This window comes from Impatiens glandulifera, chromosome 1 (assembly GCF_907164915.1).
Source record: "Impatiens glandulifera chromosome 1, dImpGla2.1, whole genome shotgun sequence".
Taxonomy (NCBI): domain Eukaryota; kingdom Viridiplantae; phylum Streptophyta; class Magnoliopsida; order Ericales; family Balsaminaceae; genus Impatiens; species Impatiens glandulifera.
The window spans coordinates 70,644,842-70,667,550 of NC_061862.1; positions in this window are offsets into that span (position 1 = coordinate 70,644,842).

The following is a 22,709-nucleotide window of genomic DNA, read 5'->3' on the forward strand; positions in this document are numbered from 1 at the left end:
AAAAAGTACCTCTTTAACAATTTTGTCTGAAATCGATGCTCCTCCCTTAACAAAATTTAATTTAATATATAAAACACGTTTCAAAGTTGAGCATAAAGATATCCAAAATATGTTTACCTGTTGAGTAATGAGTGATTGACTTGGATCAAACACTTTTATAATTGTAAAATTGTGTGATTTTTTCTTGAGGTTGTAATCAGTAATTTTAACTTGGAACACAAGTTTTCGCGATGACATTGATGATAACGGCAATGGTAAATCTTTGTCACAACTCGGATGTAATTGTAACAAATCTGAAACAGTTAGATTAACTAACTTATTTACAACTCTATCAAAAAGCACAAATAGTGCAGCTCCTGACTCGTCACCAACCTCAATCTCTAATTTATATCTAAAATAGATACAAAATAATTAATGAAAAAACAAAATAGTTATAATTAAATATATGAATATAGTTTGTTAATGATCAAAGAGACAAAAATAAACACATTGGAGTAGGATTTTTTGTAACTTTAACACATGAGATGCAAAAAAAAACATCGCCCTCGAGCGTTACTTTTCTGCGACAATCATCACAAGAGTAGTAAAACCAACCATTGTAGTTGCATACATTATTGATTGTCGCTTCAACGGTACGTATACATTCCTGTTAACCAATAAACCAGTAAGATAACTATAAAAATATTGAAATACCAATTTTACCAACCTTGCTTTCCTCATTTGACAATAGGTTGTATAATTCCTCAATTGTGTGTCGATCTTTCATCATCTCATCTTGTAAAAACATCGAACTTTCAACAGTATCATCCAACAAACATACTTGAGATGGATGGACAACAAATCTACAATTAGTTGAGTAAAGGTGGCACAAAAATAATAGTCATTAAAACAACAAATATTTAAACAAAGAGTATTGTTTAAAGAAAGACAATATCAACCTTTCTCGCATAGTCACCACCTCCGGAATCATTAGATTTTGAAAAACTTGTGTGGCCGTTGTTGAAGAAAGGACATGATGACCTATTGAAAGCACATAAAAATGGTTAACACAAACATATTAAGACATAAACATATTTTTTTTACAATTCATACATTGGTATAACTTGACAAGAAAGCCGGTCACAACTATTACGATAGGATCTTGGTTGTTAGATCCTTCAACAAATTCAAATTTTTCGGCTATGTTTCCCCATAAAGTTAGATTAATATCTTCTCCACTATAAAATAACACATAGAAAAGGTAAAAATTAAAATATTTAATAAATTAAAATATTTAATAGAGTAAAAAAACAAAAGAACTCATTTAACTTATAGATTTATAAATGACCAATATATATATATATATTATGAAATAAATGTATATATATTAGGAGAGAGAAAAAAATTAAATTAAGAAAGAGAAATGACTTAATGTGTGGATGATTGTGGAGAGAGCGTGTTGTACACCTTCAACATTTTAGTTGCAACTGTGTTATATCCAGTTTTGCTAAAAGTTTTAGAGCCCAAACTGATAAGACGAGCTATAATAACTATAACATAAAAAAGGAAAATGTAAGTTAAAAATTAAATGAAAGACAATAATTAATCAAAACACTACCTGTTAGTTGTGAGCAATTGTCACTTCTAGAAATAACCTCCTTGTAATTAGAAAAATTAAATTTATATCTCGGAATATTTAGAATCTCAGAAAATAGCTAAACAAAATTTTTAAAGAGTTTGGAACTGGTTTGTACTGAGCGTTTGACTTGACAACTCGAAAATTTTGAAATATGTACATGTTACCCTCCTTTAATAAGTTTCGAATCTTTCGATGTCTTGGAACAAATTGACGATCGATGCTGACGTGAATAACCGCACCCTATAAATTACATGTTAGTTTGCACTAACATACATTAATATATAACAAAATATTAAACACACTTACCTCCTTGTCTATTAATAAGAAATCAACACTTAGCAATTTATTATTTTTTTTTAGTATTTATTGCATCCCACATGTACATAACTCATGCAACTAAATGTTTGTAGTTGCCATCCCGTAGTCAAATCTAGAATTTCAATCCAATCCAATGGAGGCTTGTGTGTCCATTTTATGATATTTTGATATGAATTGACATTATAATAGTTAGTATAAAATATAAACATAAAAATAAAATTTAAAATAAAAAAAGTAAAAATAAAAAAACTTTAAAAATATTTATATGTAAATATAGATTGAATAATAATAAAAAATTAAATATGAGAATATATTAAATATGAGAATAAAGACAAATATTATAAAATAATGAGAAATAATAAATATAATATATTTAAAAAAATTCTTTTATGATTAAAAATAAATATCGTGTATTAGTTTTTAATAGATTCACTATCTTCTCTAAAAATAGTTATTTATTTTTATGAAAATTTAATATATTATGCAAAACATTTTTTATATAAAAACATTAAGAATATTTAAGTGAATAATTAGATTGTTATAATTAACGAAAATATATGTGAAAAAATGATCAAATATTTTAAAATTAGATGTTATGGACATAACAAACACATTTATTATAAAAAAAGTATTTATATATCATATGTTAATAATAATAATAAATTATTAATATAATATGAATATATTAAAAATGAGAATAAAGATAAATATTGAAAAATAATGGGAAATAATAAATAAATAATTGAATGTTATAATAATATTTCAAAAAAAATTATTTATTTCTTTTGTGATTAAAAATAAATATTATTAAATACATTAAACTTTATCATGTGAAATTGTTTGGAATAGAAAAAAAATCATATACTAAGATATAGATCATCTTTTTTCAACTAATAAAACTATATGTATTTAAAAAAAATTAAATATATTTAACCTAAAAATTATTTTTATTTTATTAAATCATAAAATATAGTCATTACTCCTACTTTGACTCAAAAGAAGGATGAATATTATATTGGATAACTTCAACTAAAGTAATTTTAAAAATATTTAAATTGAATAATAATAAAAAGATTATTAATATAATATAAATATATTAAATATGACAAATATTATAAAATAATATGAATAATAAATTAATTAATTAAACGTTATAATAAGTAATAATAATATTTAAAAAAAATTGGAGAATAGAAAAAAAAAATTATGCTAAGAATAAAGAGATTATATGTATTTAAATTTTTTATTTTATTAATTAGTCATAAAATTTAATCAAAAGATAGGACGTTGTTGCAACGGCATGAAATGATCAAATTCCTGGAAAAAAAAACAATGAACAATAGATTGGTGAAACATAACATATTACCAATTTAATTATTGAATGAAATAATGATGTTGATAGAGAAATTGATGTTAATATAATTTAATTATTACTCACTTTAACCAAGATGGAATTCAAAAGATAGGACGTTGTTGCAGCGGCCTGAAATGATCAAATTCCTAAAAAAAAAAATAATGAACAATAGATTGGTGAAACATAACATATTACCAATTTAATTATTGAATGAAATAATGATGTTGATAGAAAAATTGATGTTAATATAATTTAATTATTACTCACTTTAACCAAGATGAAATTCAAAAGATAGAATGTTGTTGTAGTTGCCTAAAATGATAAAATTCCTGAGAAAAAAAAAGCAAAACAGTGAAAGCCGCAAAAGGAGACCGAATAGGCAGAATATCACTCTTCTCTCTTAAATTGAACCTTGTTGATGTAAAATTATTTATAGAAAAATAAATATTTAGATGGAAAAGAAGATGAAAAGTTGGGTTGATTTATTACATTGATTTAATTGCAGTTACACTGTTTATGTTTTTCATAATTATTGTTTTTGTGTTAAATTTTATAATTATTATAATATGATAACTGAAAGTTAAATTTTATATTATAATTAATATAATATAATAATTGAAAGTTAAATTTTATAATTAATATAATATATAATTGAAATTCTTAATTTTATTGTAGATTTTAATGTTTTATAATTAGTATTTAATACTAAACATGATAACTACATTTTTTTTCTATTTTATAATTAATATAATGGGATAACGGAAAGTTACATTTTATAATTAATATAATATATATTTGAAATTCTTGATTTTATTGTAGGTTAAGTTTTATATTATAATTAATATAATATGATAACTGAAAGTTAAATTTTATAATTAATATAATATATAATTGAAATTATTAATTTTATTGTAGGTTTTAATATTTTGTAGTTAGTATTTAATGTTAAACATGATAATTTTTTTTTTCTATTTTATAATTAATATAATGGAATAACTGAAAGTTACATTTTATAATTAATATAATATATATGTGAAATTCTTGATTTTATTGTAGGTTTTAATGTTTTATAATTAGTATTTAATGCTAAACTCAATTAATATAGATAAATATTTGGTTTAATGTGTATATGTAAAATATTAAATTTTAATATATTTTAATAATAATTATAACATTAATATATATACAAATTAAAATTAATTAATATATTTACAGCGAGGGAAAGAAAAACAATTCATAAATGAAGAGAGAGAAATATGAAAAAATACTTGTGATATGAGAATTATTTTGGAGAGAGCGTGAAGTACACCCTCAACATTTCAAATTAAGCGTTATTAGATATATATAGATTTAGTTTATATTATACCAAGAGTATAATACCCTTTATACCCAACTAAAACATGGCCTTGAGGTATAATTGAATAGTCCATCCATTTGACAATTGACATGTTTGTCATAACATTTTGTAGGCAGCTAAATTTCACTCATTAAATTTAATAATTTTTACATAAATTTTTAGCTTTTAAAATAATATTTTATTTAAAAAGACTTCTCGATAAAATAATTATTTTAAGTAAATGTTATATTCATGAATTTAAAATAATTAAACACGAATTAAATAATTTATTTTTGATAAATATTGTATTTATTAAAATCCAAAATAACAAAAATTTGAATCACAAATATATAACAATATTGAGAAAGATTATATTCATACTCTCAAAATAATTAAAATTTAATTCATAAATAAAATAATTATTTGGAGCAATGTTGTATTAATCTCAAATTAATTAAATTTAGGGGTTAATTAAATTAAATAATTATTTTGAATAAATATTAATTAAAATATGCAAAACAATAAATAAAATAAACAGAAATAAATTTTTATTTTTATTAATTAATTAATAAATTTTTGTTTATTTTGTACGTTTATGAAAAACAAATAATAAATAAATAAATACAGATAAAAAGAAAGTTAAACAGGTAGATCATAGGCCACGTAGAGCCCGAACGTGCAACCAACAAGGCTAAGAGAAAGCACAAACAGACAAGACGCCTGAGCCAGACAGAGCTAACTCAAACCATCAACATATTTCCATTGGTTATAAAAAAAGATCCCGTCCAAGACAAAAAGGAGGAACCAACCTAAGTCATCAATCCAGCTCTATAAAAACTCTGCTATTAAAATTTTCTAGATTTTTGTGAAACTTTGTACAAAGTTTCTAAGTCGCTTATGATTCGTCATAAAGTTTCAACACGAGTGTAAGAGTGATCTCTAACTCATTATAAGTCATCGTTCATATTGTAATTCACGCCATGAATAAAACTTAAAATTTCTTGAGTTCTTCAATATTGCATTATTTTCCAATTTCTCGATTTGAATTTAATCATAAGATCATATGTGAGTTTTTTTTTTTATCGAATTCAATTAAACCAATTCACTCTAAATAAGAAAATACTTATTTTTTCAATTTAATATTTTCAAAAAATACAATGATTTTTTTTAGTTATAAGTTGAAGCAAAGTCATTTAAAAAGTTTCCAATGCTAAATGATGTTTGGAAGATTATCAAATCAATCTCAAGATGTTTGAGACATATTTGCCCAATTTTAAAAATTTCTTGAAAAGTATAGGGTTTGAGTTTTAAAATTGGCTAAAATATGTTATGTTTAAGCCGTGGTTAGTCCAAATAGATTTAGAAAGCTTTTGGCAAGCTCAAAATTCGAGTTAAAGTCTCGAATTTAAAGATGAAATTTTCACGATTAAAAATAAGTTAGTCCCGCCCCACTTGTTCCACTCGTCTGAGCCTCTTCCGCATTGACTAAAGCAAATACTGTATTGACCCCGATCCCGACCACACCTAATCTGACACACGTGCTCCGAACCACTTCTCGTGAATTAGCGTCCGATCCAATTCAGGCCTAATGCATGTTTGTTTTCAAACTTTAATTGTTTTTTTAACATTCTGACGCTCCAAATTATTTTTAAAAAATTCAAAAATATAGAAACGACGTTAAAATATTTTCCTACAAAATATTTTATTAAGGGTCCATTTAGATTTAGATTTAGATTTAGTTTTAAACGTATCTTGTTTAAATTGATATCTTCACGTATGTATTTTTATAATTTCTGACATCAATAATATGTATTGACTTTTATTTACTGTTTTAAGATTTTAAATTTTAAATCCAAATATATGTCTAAAATATAAAAAATAATTAGATAAATAAAACTTAAAAAATATAATTTTTTTACAAATATAAAATTAAGGAGAATATAGCGTTTTTTTCGAATACAATCAAACATCAAACCCGAAAAGAATCTCTAATATATGTTTGTATACATAAATCATTTTATTAATTTTATAAAAAAAACAATTAACGACTCTTACAAATTTAAACTCTTATTAATCAAATTATCATTGGTCTCTGATCTTGTTTACAAGATCCAAGAAGAGAATAAGAATGAAATTTCTTTTATTAAAATAGTTAAAAGTTGCTTAAAAAATAAAATTATTATTAACAAAACTATTTCCTATAAAAAAGCTGAGGATGTCTTCGTGCACTTATAACCAGGGTCGGCCCTGGGGTAAGCCCGGCAAGCCCTCGGGCTAGGGCAGCCCACTCCCCAGGGCAGCCCATTTATTTCGATTAGTGAGATATTTATTCAAATCTAAAGATGATAGTTTAATAGTTTAGTATAAAAATTTAGAGTTTTTATTTGGTTATGAGTTCAAACCTCACCAAAATCATAATTTTTATCAAAATTTTAAACTATACCTAGGGCAATAAAAAATATAGACAATTTTTTTCTTCCGGAGATGGGGCAGCCCAAAACTCAGGATCGGCCCTGCTTATAACGTTATTCTTTAATAATCAATAGACATTAATATTATTTAAAATTTAACATTTAATATATTATCTACATTATTTTATTTTATTTAGAAATGATTAAAAACATTTCACTAAAATTTCAAAACTGGGAGGGTCAATAATCAAAACTGGGAGGGTCAATAATCAAAATTAGACAAACTCTAGATATAATTAAATGATGACAATCAAACAATCTTAAAGAACCTGATTAGTAACAATTAAACATACAAGAAACAAATATTACAAATTGTAACAAATTCTAATTATCTCAATCATGATTTTGATTTTCATGTCAACTTGTTGTTCTAACAGGTTGTCTTCCTCTTCACATTTCTCCTGCAATGAAAGGAGAATGGACTTTTTTTCCCAAGAAGGGGAATGAACTGAAGAGGTTGATGAATACTGTTTATTCTCATTTTGATTTTTTTTCTTTATATGAACTCATTCTGATTTGATAAAAATAATTATTCTTCAGAATTTTCGGGCTCTTCAACTTATTGTTCTCAACATGAATTTCTAGATTATTGTCTACATTTTCTTCAGTTTTGGAATTCTCGGCAACTTTGGATTCTTTTGTATTAATCTTGGATTCTTTTCTTTCTCTTGATTATCTTGAGTGTCTTCCACTCTATTTTCATCAACAATCACTTCAACTTGATTTGATTGTGATTACTCAACTATCTCTTCAACATGATTAGGTTGATGTTCCACATCCTTCTTCGTACTACTTTCTTCTTATACATAATTTTTTTAATCTTCTTTTTAATGTTCTTTAACCACATTTTTCTCTTTAATAATAGACACCTATGTTTCATTTTCCTGCCTTTTTATTTTTGGGCCTTTATGAATTTTTTGATCTTCTTTAGCTAAATTACATTTTGAGCTTGAATGTTGGAAGATATTGCAAAAAGAGCATCTGTATGACATCCACTCATAAGTAATTTCATGATAGTAGTTTTTCCTTTTCTGTCTACTACTGTCATACTTTTTGGTAGTGTGCTTCTATGATGCACATCAATGCTAATTCTAGCAAATGATAGGTGATATTCTCCTTTAGTAATTGGGTCAATGTATAATTGTCTATCCAATAAACCTGCAAAATGACTAAAAGATTCAGAATTGTACATATATGCAAATATATTTCAAAGCCTGAACCATATATGTGCAGTTTCCTTTGGATTACTCAATATGTTCAAGTATTTAGACCATTTTCCCAACTTCATACAGTTGGATCCTATATATGTATGCAAATTTTCTAAAATTTCCTCCAAATTAGATCCCTTCTTGAATTTAAGGAAATATAGATAATGGACATTGCTGAAATCTTCTCCAACCCTTTTCTTTCTCATTGCTTCAATAGTGCCTCTTTAGAAATTGAGAATGATATTATATTTTTTTATGTAATTTCCCACAACTACATTTTCCAATTTCTTTATACAGTTTCATTTATTTCACTAGACAATTTAAATTAAATGGAGAATTCACTACTTCCACTTTTATCTGTGTATTGACCATGTAAATTTTCCTTTTATATACATGACTTAGATTTGTTCATCAACTCATTCATTGTAGCAACTGACCATACAAAATTAATACTCATAAGATAGGATGTTTAATTAATACATTTTTATTTATTTGATAAAATTTAAATATTTATTTCATTGTTATTATTTTATTTTTATTTTTTATTTTTTATTTTTATTTTTTAATTATATTATGAAAACAATTATATTTGGTTAAAGAATTTCATAATATAATTAAAAAATAAAATAAAATTTGTTTTATAAAAAAATATTAAAATTCAAATATATTTTTTTTATGAAAAATAAAAAAGAATTGTAGATAAAATAAGAAACATTTTATAAAATTTTAAAATTGAAATATATGATATTAAATAAAAATATTTTATAAAATAAGTAAAAAATGTAAGTAAAATAAAAATATTTTTAAATTATTTAAAAATAAAAATATATATATTATTTTAAAAGATGAAAACATATTTTTTAAATAAAAAAATTAAAACATATGATATTAAATAAAAAAGTTTATATAAAAATTGTTTAAAATAATTAATAAATCAGCTTTTTTTTTTTAAATTGACTCGTCTACTCTACTTCTACCATACAAAACTAAGGATAAATTATTTTATTTATTAATTTTAAATATATATTTCATCTTTACTATACCAAATATAATAGAGTTAATCATTTTTTTTTATATTAATTTGATTTTTTAATCTTCCAATAAACCAAATCTTTAATTAAAATTCATGATGTTTTTGTTTCACAACAATGTTAATATGTTATAGATGTATTAAAAATGTGTATGAATAAAATGATTTTTTAAGATCTTCTAAATTAATCAATGTAAGAATTAAATACTTGTAGAATTTTTTTAATAGTTTTTCAAACATAAGAGAATGAAAGAAAGAAGAAATATATTATTTTTTTATTGAAGAAAAAAAAAGCAATACAACATTATACTAAAGTTCCCTTATCAAATTCAAATTATGTTTAAGCTATATGTGTGAAAATTTATAATAAGATTATAATTTACAATTATTCTATCTACTCTACATCATCAAATTGAAATTAATTTATCAAAACTCAAACATAAGCTAGTATCAATTGACATTAATTTATCAAAACTCAAACACAAACTACTTTTAAATTCAAAATAGTTTTTGCCATTAAAAATGGGCTCAGATTTTGCTACGAAATTTAAGAAAAAACCAAACCATTTCTTTTTCACCGTTAAATGAATTACATCAAATTCTAAATAACACAACTTTTGAGATCAGAACAATTGAAATTCTAGACTCATACATGAACTTAATGCTAACTTTTAATGAAAAAACTTTTCAAATAATTTCCAATTTTCCACTCAAAATGTTTGGTCCTTCCAAATGGTCCTCACTTAGAACCAAACTCTTATCATTCACATATCATCTTAAACAACTAATAGAAAATAATAATTTGAAAACATAATTTCTATATTATTTCTCATCAAGACGTAGATTCCAATAGAAAAACAATTGGAACGAATTTAGTGTTACCCAGATTCAAAAATTAAATGGTGTTGGTGGTTTCTCATTTAGGTCAGATCCAATTCAAGATCAAAGATTAAAACCCAAAAGTGTTTTCAAATATCACAATAAATATTGATCATTAATTTTTTAACTAATCCAAAATTAATTAACATTAAAGTATTTTATTTTGTCTATACATTCATTTGTTGGAATTCAATATTTATACATTTAATATTAATTAAATAGTTCATACTTTAGCCAATTCAAAACTAATAATAAATATTTGTCATGAAATTAATCTTGATTTTTCGCATTAATGTTAATTAAATATCATTAACATTTAATATATATATATATATATATATATATATATATATATATATATATATATTAAATTTACCGTTAATTCATGTTTGAATTAATTATAAATTTTATTTGATTTTATTTATCTGCGTTTTATTTAGATTGATTAATGAAAATTGAAAGATTAACTCAGTCAAATTTTAAATAGTTGAATCATACCTATCAATAATATATATATTATCCTTAAACATTCCCTTATAAAAACATATAATTTTACTAGCTAATTAGTAAACTCATTTTTTTTAACTATCATTCCTTTTGTGTACTTTCATCTAGAATTTTATGCTTGAAATCGGTCTGAGTCAGATCGTATCTCAAATAAATAGTTTATATTTTCCTCATTGCCTTCATAGACTAGACAATTAACATCAGGTATATTCATGTATTTCTGAATTCTATCTCGCGACATCAATCTCTTCCTGGAAATCAGTTAAGGGATAAATTGGTGTTGAAGGATTATCTTTGTAGACCTGACCACTTTATGCTAGTCGATCACTTGTTCTTTTGTTCTAATGTTTTCCCATGCTAAACCAGCAACAAACTTTCCATTTCTTTCGATTTCCCAAGATAGATTGTCACTTCTTTCATTAACGGCAAATTACTAATCAAATTCAGTATTATGTCTCTTTCTGAAATTGACCTTAGAATTGATTCACATTTTCCTTAATAAGTTTCTCTTACCGAGAATTTTAGACAACTTCTTCTGATTCTACATCTTTGAATTTTTTTTTTTTTTAGTATTATGAGATTACTTTCTAGCCAAGGATCATGCTAGAATAGTAATCCCCTTCCATTTCCTATGATGTATTGCATTGTTTTATAAGCATCCTTCTTTGATTCTATGATTTTCTTCAGTGACCATGTCATTTGTTCATTGATTGCACATGTTTAGATGCTTGATAAATTTATTTAAAGCTATTTTCTTATTTTTTAAAAATTTAATAAAATTATTTAGACATAGAATAATAGTACATGGAATTAAAATATTAAATGGGAAACAAGCAAGTCCTAAACTAGGCTTGGGCTTTAGGCATGTTATTTGGTTCAGGAACAATCTATGGATAATATAGGTTTGGGATAGGTTCGGTAAAGAAAGAGACTCTAGTAGGATAAGGAGATCTGACAGTAGGGTTGGGAAACAAAAGAGCTATAGATAGACCTGAATACCCACAATTGTCCAAATCCTTTCCATTTCCTTTCTTCGGTCAATTCTTAAGTGAGAATATCAGCATTCTCGGTCAGATTTTGAGCCATAGCTTATGAGTTGTATTTCAATTAAGGTAAAACTAGAAAATGGGTGTTTCTTGATTTGATGGTATAAATCCAGAATCAAAACCGTATAAGACCAATTCACCTTGACGATTGGAACACATCTACAACGATCCAAGAGTATCATTCTACAATAACAAACGTGGTCGGAGTGTGGCTGAAGAATCAAGATTATGGCAGAAAAACTCAAATTGTGAATTAAGGCCTTAAATTCACTTCTAACAAACTCTATATCTTCCCTAGATTATATAGAACATGATTGAATCAATCAGAACTTATCATTCAAAAAAATCATACTTTTGTTTTTCAGTTCTTTGTTTTTGTGATTTTTTTTTCTTATTTGTTGAAACTCCACTAAACGTAATCAAGCTAATTCCTATTTTAATTGATCATAAATAGTTTCTTAAGACATTTCCTGCGACATCGAGCCTGAAGAGGACGATCCAACTTTCTTGGTTTTTTTTTTAATTGTGAAATTCTAGTTTAGAGTGTATTGATTAATTTAAATCCACTAGAAAGGATGGATAATCACATAAAATTTACAAAATAAAGATAAATATTTGTCATAAAATTAATTTTTAATTTTAAAATTATAGACATTAACGTTAAATAAACAATTATACTTTAATATACTTTGGATTAAATTCACCGTTAATTCACGTTTAAAAAATTTGATTGTGAATTTCATTTGATTTAAATAATTTATTTCTATTCATTAATGAAAATAATTTAATTACAACATTTTTTTACATTTATGAAAAATAAAAAATTAAGCTGGTGAATTAATGTTTAACAGTTGAATTCTACATCTGGTTCCTATAGGTCGTGGTCAACGAGAACTTATAATCGGGACCGACAAACATGATAGATATGTGTTACCTTTAACATTCTTTTATGAAAACATATAACTTTAATATCTAATAGTATTTCAAATCAGTGCAATTAAGTTATCATATTTAACATAGTTTTTGGATTTCTAGTCTCCAAATGTTGAGTTTACATTCATGCCAACTTATAGTAGTTTAATGGATTCACAGTGTTATCTTTGACTAACATATTCAAATATGATAAATCTATTGAATAGTGTAATCTAATTACATTATGTCTTTATGTCCAAGACATGTATGTCTTAGACTTCTCATTAACTCCGAATTTTGTCGGATTTCAAATTACTATTACAATAATTAGAAATCTTTTGTACATTCTTATATAATATTGAAATATTTTATAATAAAAATATAATCATTCGTACAAGTTTATCATTTAAACATTTTTTTATGAAAATATTGTTACTAGTAGACAAAATGTCTATGAACAAACGATTAAATGTTTTCACAAAAAGATTTTATTTTTTTGACATAAGTCAAAAGTATAGATTATATCTTTAATATATCAATAATAATTTTCTTAAAATATTTCTACGTATATTTCACTTCAAAGTGTACAAATATTAATTTGTAGACATAAAGTCTTTCATATAATAATATCAATATATAATTGGATAACAATATGATATTTCGTGTAGGGCAATTCACATTTTTAGTGGATTTAAACATTTTATCGTAACCTTTAACGATAAAAAAATATCTTACAAAAATACACGTAATGAAATAACAATTTTCATTATCTTTATTTTATACCCAACTATTAAATTTATTAACTCAAATCCACTTAAATTTATAATATCATTATTATAAAGTTTTTTATAAATCATACACAAATTTTATAAGTCAAATTTTCGTATTCAACTTTTCATAAAATCATTTTTAAAGATATTAGTTCTTCAAATTTGTAATAAAGTAAGCCAAAGAAATGACGCTTTTTTTTTTCAAATCCTCAAATTTGAAAGATCAATTTGAGCTTCAACTTAACAAATATAAACAATATATTTTATTGTTATTTTATTTCTTTTTATTAACTAAACTTTTCTTTTGTAGAAAACATATTTCTCTAATAATAAATTATCTTTGTATTTATCATAATATACCCAATATTTTGTGTTATAATCAATAAAAATATTGTCCCACATTGTGTTGGTACACTTTTAAATCACATGTATCTTTGTGAATTAAATCAAAATTTTCTTATCAAGAAATTGCCACACAATTTTTCTTTTGTTATAATTATTATTAATTGAATAAATCTTTCCTACATAATTTATATCTAAATTATTATAATGTTTATTTATATATAAATCATTCTTCACATAATCTCTTCATAATACATTATAATATTTAATCAAATAAATATTCATCATGTAACATAATTTTTACAAAAGAAATAATAATGTTCAAGTATTTTTGGCCGAAAATGAGTGTACTTTCAATTACAGTTCACGTTTTCACCTAATTATATCGACACATATGTCTCATCGTTTCTTGAATCAATTAAGATTTTCATTTTAATATCGAATAAAACAAGGTTTTATTATTGAAATCTAGAACTATGTAGGCCCTAATCTATAATGTCATGCCTCATTATTATGAGTCTTATTTTTGTCTATTTAAACTAAGTTAAACAACACTTTCAACTTTTGGTATATTTTCTTTATTTTAAAAAAAATATTTTTCTTCTTTGACGTAACTATATCAACAAACAAATATATACACATTTAAAAATAATAACTTAACATCCTAATCAAAATTTAATATATATATATATATATATATATATAAATAAATGCATGTATAAATGAATCTTCTTAGTTAACAATGATCCTACACATTTTTATTTTTTTATGGATGTTTAATTTATTCAAGTATGTACATATTAATAATTACTTATTTTAAAACTGAAACATAAGTTTCAATTATAATTAATTTTAATGACTTTTAATAAATTATAAACAGTATTAATTTCTTGAAAATTAAAAACTAACTTTTTAATTATTTTATTATTAATAATAACTTTAGTAAAAAATCAAATATTTAGTTAAAATTAGAATAAATTAGTTTGTTCTAATTTATTTTCTATATAACATTTGTATAATGAATATACATCATTTTTCTTGAAAACATATAATTTTTCTTGAAAACATTTATATAAACATATATTAGTTTATAAAATTAAAATTTGTCAATATTTTAAAAAAAATATTTTTAATAATTAACATCTTTATGTGTAGATACTAAAATTTGACTTATCTAATTTATATAAACTTCTCAAATAATTCCGAGTTGTTAAAATAATTTTCCAAAATTATAAAACTTAAAAAGGGATTTAAAATAAATTAAATAATTATTTAAGAAAAATGTCGTATTCATTTATTCCAAAATAATTAATTTACAGTAAAAAATAAATTAAATAATTGTTTAAAGAAAATGTTTTGTTCATTTATCCCAAAATAATTAAATTAAGGACATACATAAATCAAATAAATATTTTGGAAAAATGCTGTAACAATCTAACTCCCAAAATAATAAAAAGTGGAGCCTAGTTACACAAAAATAAATAATAAAATAGACAAAAATAAATTTTGTGTCTATTAATTATTTTTATGTATTTTTTGCAGAAAAAAAATGTCAAACAGGCCTAAATCTGTTTGACCCAAGCCAAACAAGCCTCATTTTCGTAGGCTCTACGCACAACCAACAAGGCTAATAGGAGGGCAAACCTAAGTCGTAATGGCTAAGGCTACCAATGTATCCAATAAGCGGGACATGATCTCTTTTACCAAAGGAGTGTGCTCCCCTATATACTATTATAAATAATTTTTATTTACTTACAATAGTGCCCTCCCCTTGCCCCTTGTTGAGAGGGAACAGAGAAAGAAGATCCCAAATATCAATAAGCACATTCATATGACTCACTATGATATCTTTTAATAGTCATTTTTTAACCAACTAATTTGTAAAAAAATATAAAATTTGAAACATTTTATAATTTCAAAATTAAAACAAAGACTTTTCACATAATTATTTTTAAAACTGATATATGATATTAAATTAAAATATATATAAAGAACTACCATATTAAAAACATTTATAAATCAAACAAAAAAACAGTATATTATATTTTCTAAAACTAATTAACTATTTAAAGAATGAAAAAAAAATCTTTTTTATTTAAAGACTTTTTTAAATTGATATATAAGAAAATCAATAATTTGTTTTATAAAAGAAATATTTTAAAAAATAATTGTAAATCAAATAAGAAAAAAAATTGTAATCACAAATTATTTTAAACTATTCAATTTTGTTGAATGAAAACAAAATATTTTAATATAAAATAATTTTAAAATTGAAATATTTGATATTTAAAAACATATTTATAAAATAAATTATTTGTTAAAAACATTATTTTAAAATATTAACCTCTCTAAAAATTAAAACAATTTTTTTATATAAAAGTAATTTAAAATTGAAATATATGATATTATAAAAACAAAAACTCTAATTTGTTAAAAAAAAAATTATAAATCACGTAACAAACAATTTATACAAAAATTATTTAAAATAATTTATAAAATATTTAAATTATTTAACATTTTAAAAAAGAGATACAAAATATTTTTATATAAAAATAAATTAAAATAGAAACTTATATGACAAATTATCTAGGTGAGTCCAATTACTCCCATAGTTTACTTTTAACTTTTAAATTATTTTTAAAATAAATTACCCCTCAACTTTTAAAACTGGTCTAACCTTTCTGTTAATTTTTTGAATTAAATATAGTGTCTCTAACTAAACAAAATATATAATATAAAAGAGATCTAAATACTTGTTTATATATATTAATTTTTATATTTATATATTTAATTACTAAATCTCTTATATATATATATATATATATATATATATATATATATATATATATATATATATATATATATATATAAAGAGATTTAAATATCTTATATATAATATATATATATATATATTATATAATAAATATATATTTTATATATATTATATTTAATCATAAATTTATATATATATATATATAATTAATAAATTATATATATATATAAGATATTTAAATTTTCTTATATATATATTATTTTTAATCATTAATTTTTATATTTATATATAATAATTATTAAATTATATATATATATATATATATATGAGATTTAATAATTATATATATATAAATATAAAAATGAATGATTTAAGATAATATATTATACATATATAATATTTAGTTACAACAATTATGTTTAACAATTTTTTTTTTAAAGTTTAGTTTTAATTTATTAAAAAATAATTTTAGAGTTAAAAATAAGTGAGTAATTGAAAGAGTAATCAAATAATTTATTTAAATATATAATATTGAATAAAATATTTATATTAAAAAAACTAATTTGTAAAAAAAATAATTATAAATAAAATAAGAAAAACCTATACAAAAATTATTTTAAAATAATTAACTTTAAAAAATATAAAAATAAAAGTCTTATAATAAAAACATTGATTATAAAAAGAAATTGTTAAAACATTTTAGAAATCAAATAAATAATAATTGTTAAAAAGATATTTTAAGCTATATAAACTTTTTAAAAATGGAACAAATGTTTTAATTTAAAAACATTATAAGCTTCAATTTGAAATATATGACATTGAATAAAATTTCATAACTAATGTTTATAAAAAATCAAACAAAAAAATTATTTATTAAAAAAACATTTTAAACTTAACTTTTTCTATAAAAAACATTATAAAGTTAAATAATTTATTTTTATATAAAACACTGTAAAATTGAAATATTTGACATTGAATAACTATATTATATAAAATAAGTTAAAAAATAAATAATAAAAAAACAAACAATTATAAAAAAAATTAATATTTTTACAAATGAAAAAATATATATATATAAAAAAAAAATATAAACTAATTGATATTGAATAATCTTTTATAATAAAACAGTTAATTTTACAAAAATATTTGTAAATCAAATAATAAACCATTTATTAATAAATTATTTTAAACTATTTTATAATATTTACAAAAAAACTTAAAATATATGATATTGAATAAAACAAATGTAAATAAAATAAGAAACAATTTATAAAAAAAATAATTACTATTTATAAAAATGAAATACAATTAGATTTTAAAATTCAAATATATGATATTAAATGAAATAATTTATAAAAGAACTAGTAAAAACAATTAAAATAAAATAAGAAATTCTTTACAAAAAAAATTATTTTTAAATTGTTTAAAAGAATTAAATTTTTATTCTTTTTAAAAATGAAAACAATTTTTTTGTATAAAAAATATAAATATATGATATTAAATAATAAAAAATTATATAGTAACTAATTGCTAAGACAGTTAATAAATTCTTCACTTTTTCAAATTGATTCACCCACTTTTTCACCATTTTATCCTTTTTCCATCAACTTTAAATAATTTTCTTTGTCATAAAAATAAAACAAAGAATTCAATTTTAATTATTATTTTATTTATTAATGTTTAAATATATATTTCATCTTAACTAATTTTATTTATTTATTTTAAAAATGAACAATAATAGAAATAGGAAATAAATTAAATTAATAAAATATATGAATATATATATATATATATATATATATATTTCGATAATATATAAAGAAATAATAAAAGTATAAATATATATATGTGATTTTTTTTAATAGATAAGACATGTTTATCTAATACATTTTTTTTATTTGACAGTAATTAATTAACATTAACATTTAATCTTGATAAGACTACGGGTAAGTCGTTATCACACATTAACTTTTTCTAGGAGACACAAAATGTGATTACTTTATTCGTGTGGTGGATCCCCATTTACAGGAGAAAATTATAAATATACTTCATATTTTACTTACTTATTGATGTTATAATTAACCAATCAACTTTTGTTTCATTTTGTAGGATGCGATGCGTTAGACGCTTGAGAGAAATCCTGATATGTCCGAACATGAGCTGACCGAGAGCGTTTTTGGACGACAAGGGCACTTGAGGGTCATTAGAATGGGATCCGGGGTGAGGCCCACCCAATTTTGAGGAGAAGTTCTGAGTGGAAGTCAATCTCAGGGGAGGGAACAAGAGCTCGAGCAGTTGCGCAATGAATTACAAGTTGAGTCTTCGAAAATAGAACATTTGAAGTCTCTATTACATGAGAAAGAAAATGTGATATAGGAGCAAGCACTTGAGGCACAAAGACAAGAATTTGAGGCACAAAGACAATCACTTGAGATACAAAGACAACTAAAAAGACAAAAAGAAGAATTCCAGAACCAGCTAGCAGCATTTATGCAAGATATTCTCCACCTCCGGATTAGTCTGGTATATGATATATTATTTAGATTTGTTTTTATCTTTTAGAACTTTGATCAGTATATTGGATGATTATATTTTTGGATGAATTGGAATTTTGATTTATTGGATGATTTTATTTTTTGGATGAATTGAGATTTTGGTTTATTGGTAGATGAAATTTGGTATTTTTAATTTGTGTATAATTTTTGTCTGAAATTGTATGGTTTAAATATGTAATAATCGGTTTATAACCATTTTATTTATAAAAAACTCATAATCATCGTGAGCATTAATACACGTCTTTTCTCTGTAATTATTTAGGATCTTCGTCGAGAGCTTTTCTTTAGCTCTTGGTAATTATTTAAAACTTTCACCGAGAGTAGAGCCAATGCTCTCGGTAAAAGTATTGCATTTTTGCCGAGAGCGCTCATTACAATTGGTGATAATTTTATCTTCGAGAGCTAAAAATTCTCACGGAGATACTATTTTTTCTTCACCGACAGTCGTATTACAAGGACTTTGCGAGAGCATTTATCACCTTCGATGAAAACTATCACCGCAGGCATATTGTCTTTCTCCGAGGGTTTTACCCTCGTTAAAAATTATTTTTTTACTAGTGTAAATATCTATTCAATGATATTGATAAATTAATTATATTATGAAAATCATTGACCAAATATAATAAATTAATAGTGAAAACACAATTAATTACTCTTTTTATTCAATTTGATTTTTTTAACCTTCCAATAAAACCAAATTTTTAATTAAAAATCATAATGTTTTTGTTTCGTAAAATAGCTATACATGTTATTGAGTTCCATGACAATGTTATAGATTGATTAAAAGTATGTATCAAATCTCAAATTTTCGTATTTGAAATTTTCCATAAAATCATTTTCAAAGATATTAGTTCTTTATATTTGTAATAAAATAAATCCAAAGAAATGACGCAATTTGTTTTTCAAATTCTCAAATTTGAAGGATTGGTTTGAGCTTCAACTCAACAAATATAAGCAATACATTATCTTGTTATTTTATTTCTTTTAATTAAGTTATACAACCTTTTTTTTTGTAGAGAACATTATAATCCCGAAAAAATCATTAAGTTTTGATTCTGTGGAAAATTTTGAGTTTCGAGAAATTTCAACATCGGTTTATGTGTCAAGAATTTTCTTTTATAATAAAACATTATTTTTAAAAAATTTTAATGATTCCTGACAGTTTTTTATATTAATTAAAAATAACTAATTTCAGGGTTCGATTTTAAATAATCTGGGGATTTACGATAATCAAATTACAACTTAAATAGTAACATCACTCAGTTTGTAATAAGTTATCATTCCACGATGACAATCTTTGCACTTATATAGGTGTAGAAATATCAATCTCGATCGAGTATTTCTTAGAAAGAAGAGGGTGATATACCCTTTACACATAAAGGCTCTAAAACAGGGATAAAACATATACGTCTTTTAAGGTGTTGTACATTTTAAGACAAGCCTATTAAGTGTTTGAAAACATGATACAAACGTTTCAAAAGCCAAGTTTATATTTTTGAGTTAAACATTTAATCCCTAGCAGAGTCGCTAGAAAGCTGTAACCCCCGGAAAACCCTTAAGTTTTGGTTCTGTGGAAAAGTTTGAAGTTCGAGAAATTTCAACATTGGTATACGTATAAGGAATTTTCTTTTAAAATAAAATATTATTTTTAAAAGATGTCAATGTTTCCTGAGAACTTTTTTAAATTAATTAAAAATAACTAATTTCGGGGTTAAATTTTTAATAATCCGGGGATTTACGATAATCAAATCACAATTTGATTATTTTAGAAATCCGCTGGTTTAAATTAATTAAATAATTAATTTCAAAGATTATTTGTTTTGAAACAGAGTTGTTTTCTTTTAGTTCGTAGTTTTCTTACATATTGAATGATGGTTATTTACATCATTTTTGAAACTCAAATCCATTTATTTTTTTTTTTGTAAATATTCAAAGATGAGAAAACAAACTTCAAATATTTAGGGTTTGATTTAAGGAACCATTGAGGGACAATTCTTGAGCTAAAGAGATCCAGAATAACCACTATTTGAGAAATCTTATTCGACGTTGATTAGATAGATGTGAAAAATGGTTATATAAAAATTTAGAATAATTATAAATAAATGTTTAAACATAATGTTAATTAGAAAACAATTGAATAATATATATAAATTAATCATGATAAATAAATGTTAAAACATAATGTTAATTAGAAAACAATTGAATAATATATATACATTAATCATGATTTTGAAAGAAAATTTGGGATTTAAGTACCTATTCACATTGACAAATTCAAATTGAGATACTAGACAGTCAATGTCTCCATTACAAAATATTGCATTATAACAAAGTGAGAAAAAAAACACAAATCAACACTACACCATAATGCCGAAATTTTGGTTCACTAAGCTCCAGTGGATCGAATTGTCTTCCTTCAGCCTTTTTAAATTAGAGTTATTGAGAAAATCAGATTATTTAAAAAATGATGATTTTAAGGAGGTGATGATTTTTTTCTTATAAAAAACTTTGTGGGTATTAATATATAATGATAAAATAAATAATAATTTAAAATATATGGTATTTTAGTATTTTTGTTAATGAATTGACTGATGTAATGAATGAGAGAGAAAGTGAAAATATTTTTTGTTTTAAATAATTAGGACCGAACAAGCCTTAAAATTAGGACGGCGATTCTCACGTTGAATTGACATAAGAAAAGGAAGCTCTCATGCTTACATATTGTAATGTAATTCAAAAATGTGTTTTATCGCCAATTAGAGTGATATGAATTGCAAAAGAATCTGTATTCCACATCGATCCTAACTCCTTCAATCTAATGAATTTTAGTGAAGGAGTTGTGAAAATCACTTTGATGAACTTAAAAGATAAGGGACTACATAACTTAAACATGAAAATCAAATACATTTAAAGAATTTAGCGCGAGAAATTTATATATATATATATATATATATATATGATGTTTTCATAAGGATATTGGGACATGCGGGCATAAGTCTTGGGTAGTTAGTATCTACTAGGAAAATTTTCGTGCGATACACATGAATAAAAATAAAAACAAAATAAATTTAAAAAAACACTATAATAATATGTATTTAATGTTTAAATTTCTTAATAAATCACAAATAATATTTAAAATAAAAAATAGAACGCTCTAATTCCACATTTTAATCATTTCGGTAAAACAACATATCTTTTCACATATTTCATCACATATTTTTTCCGAATAAACCTCTCATCTCGTGACCTTACACTTTCACTTTTTCAATCAAATATTTGATTCATATTTTTTAATATTTGGTATCGTGACCTTATACTTTGGTCAATCAAATATTTGATTCATATTTGTTTAACCACTTTCAATTGATACTGACTTATTATCCCTTAGAAACCACATCTCAATCACACTTGGTTAAAGGATTATACTTGTTTTGTCATGTTGAAAGTTCATAACATACATATAACATTTTTAAATTTATTTTTAACCGTTTTAAGTTTATGAGCGGGTCAACCCATAATCCGACTCAAGTATTCATTTACTCTCACATATATATATCCAAATTAATCACATCTCTCGACCCGGCAATCCA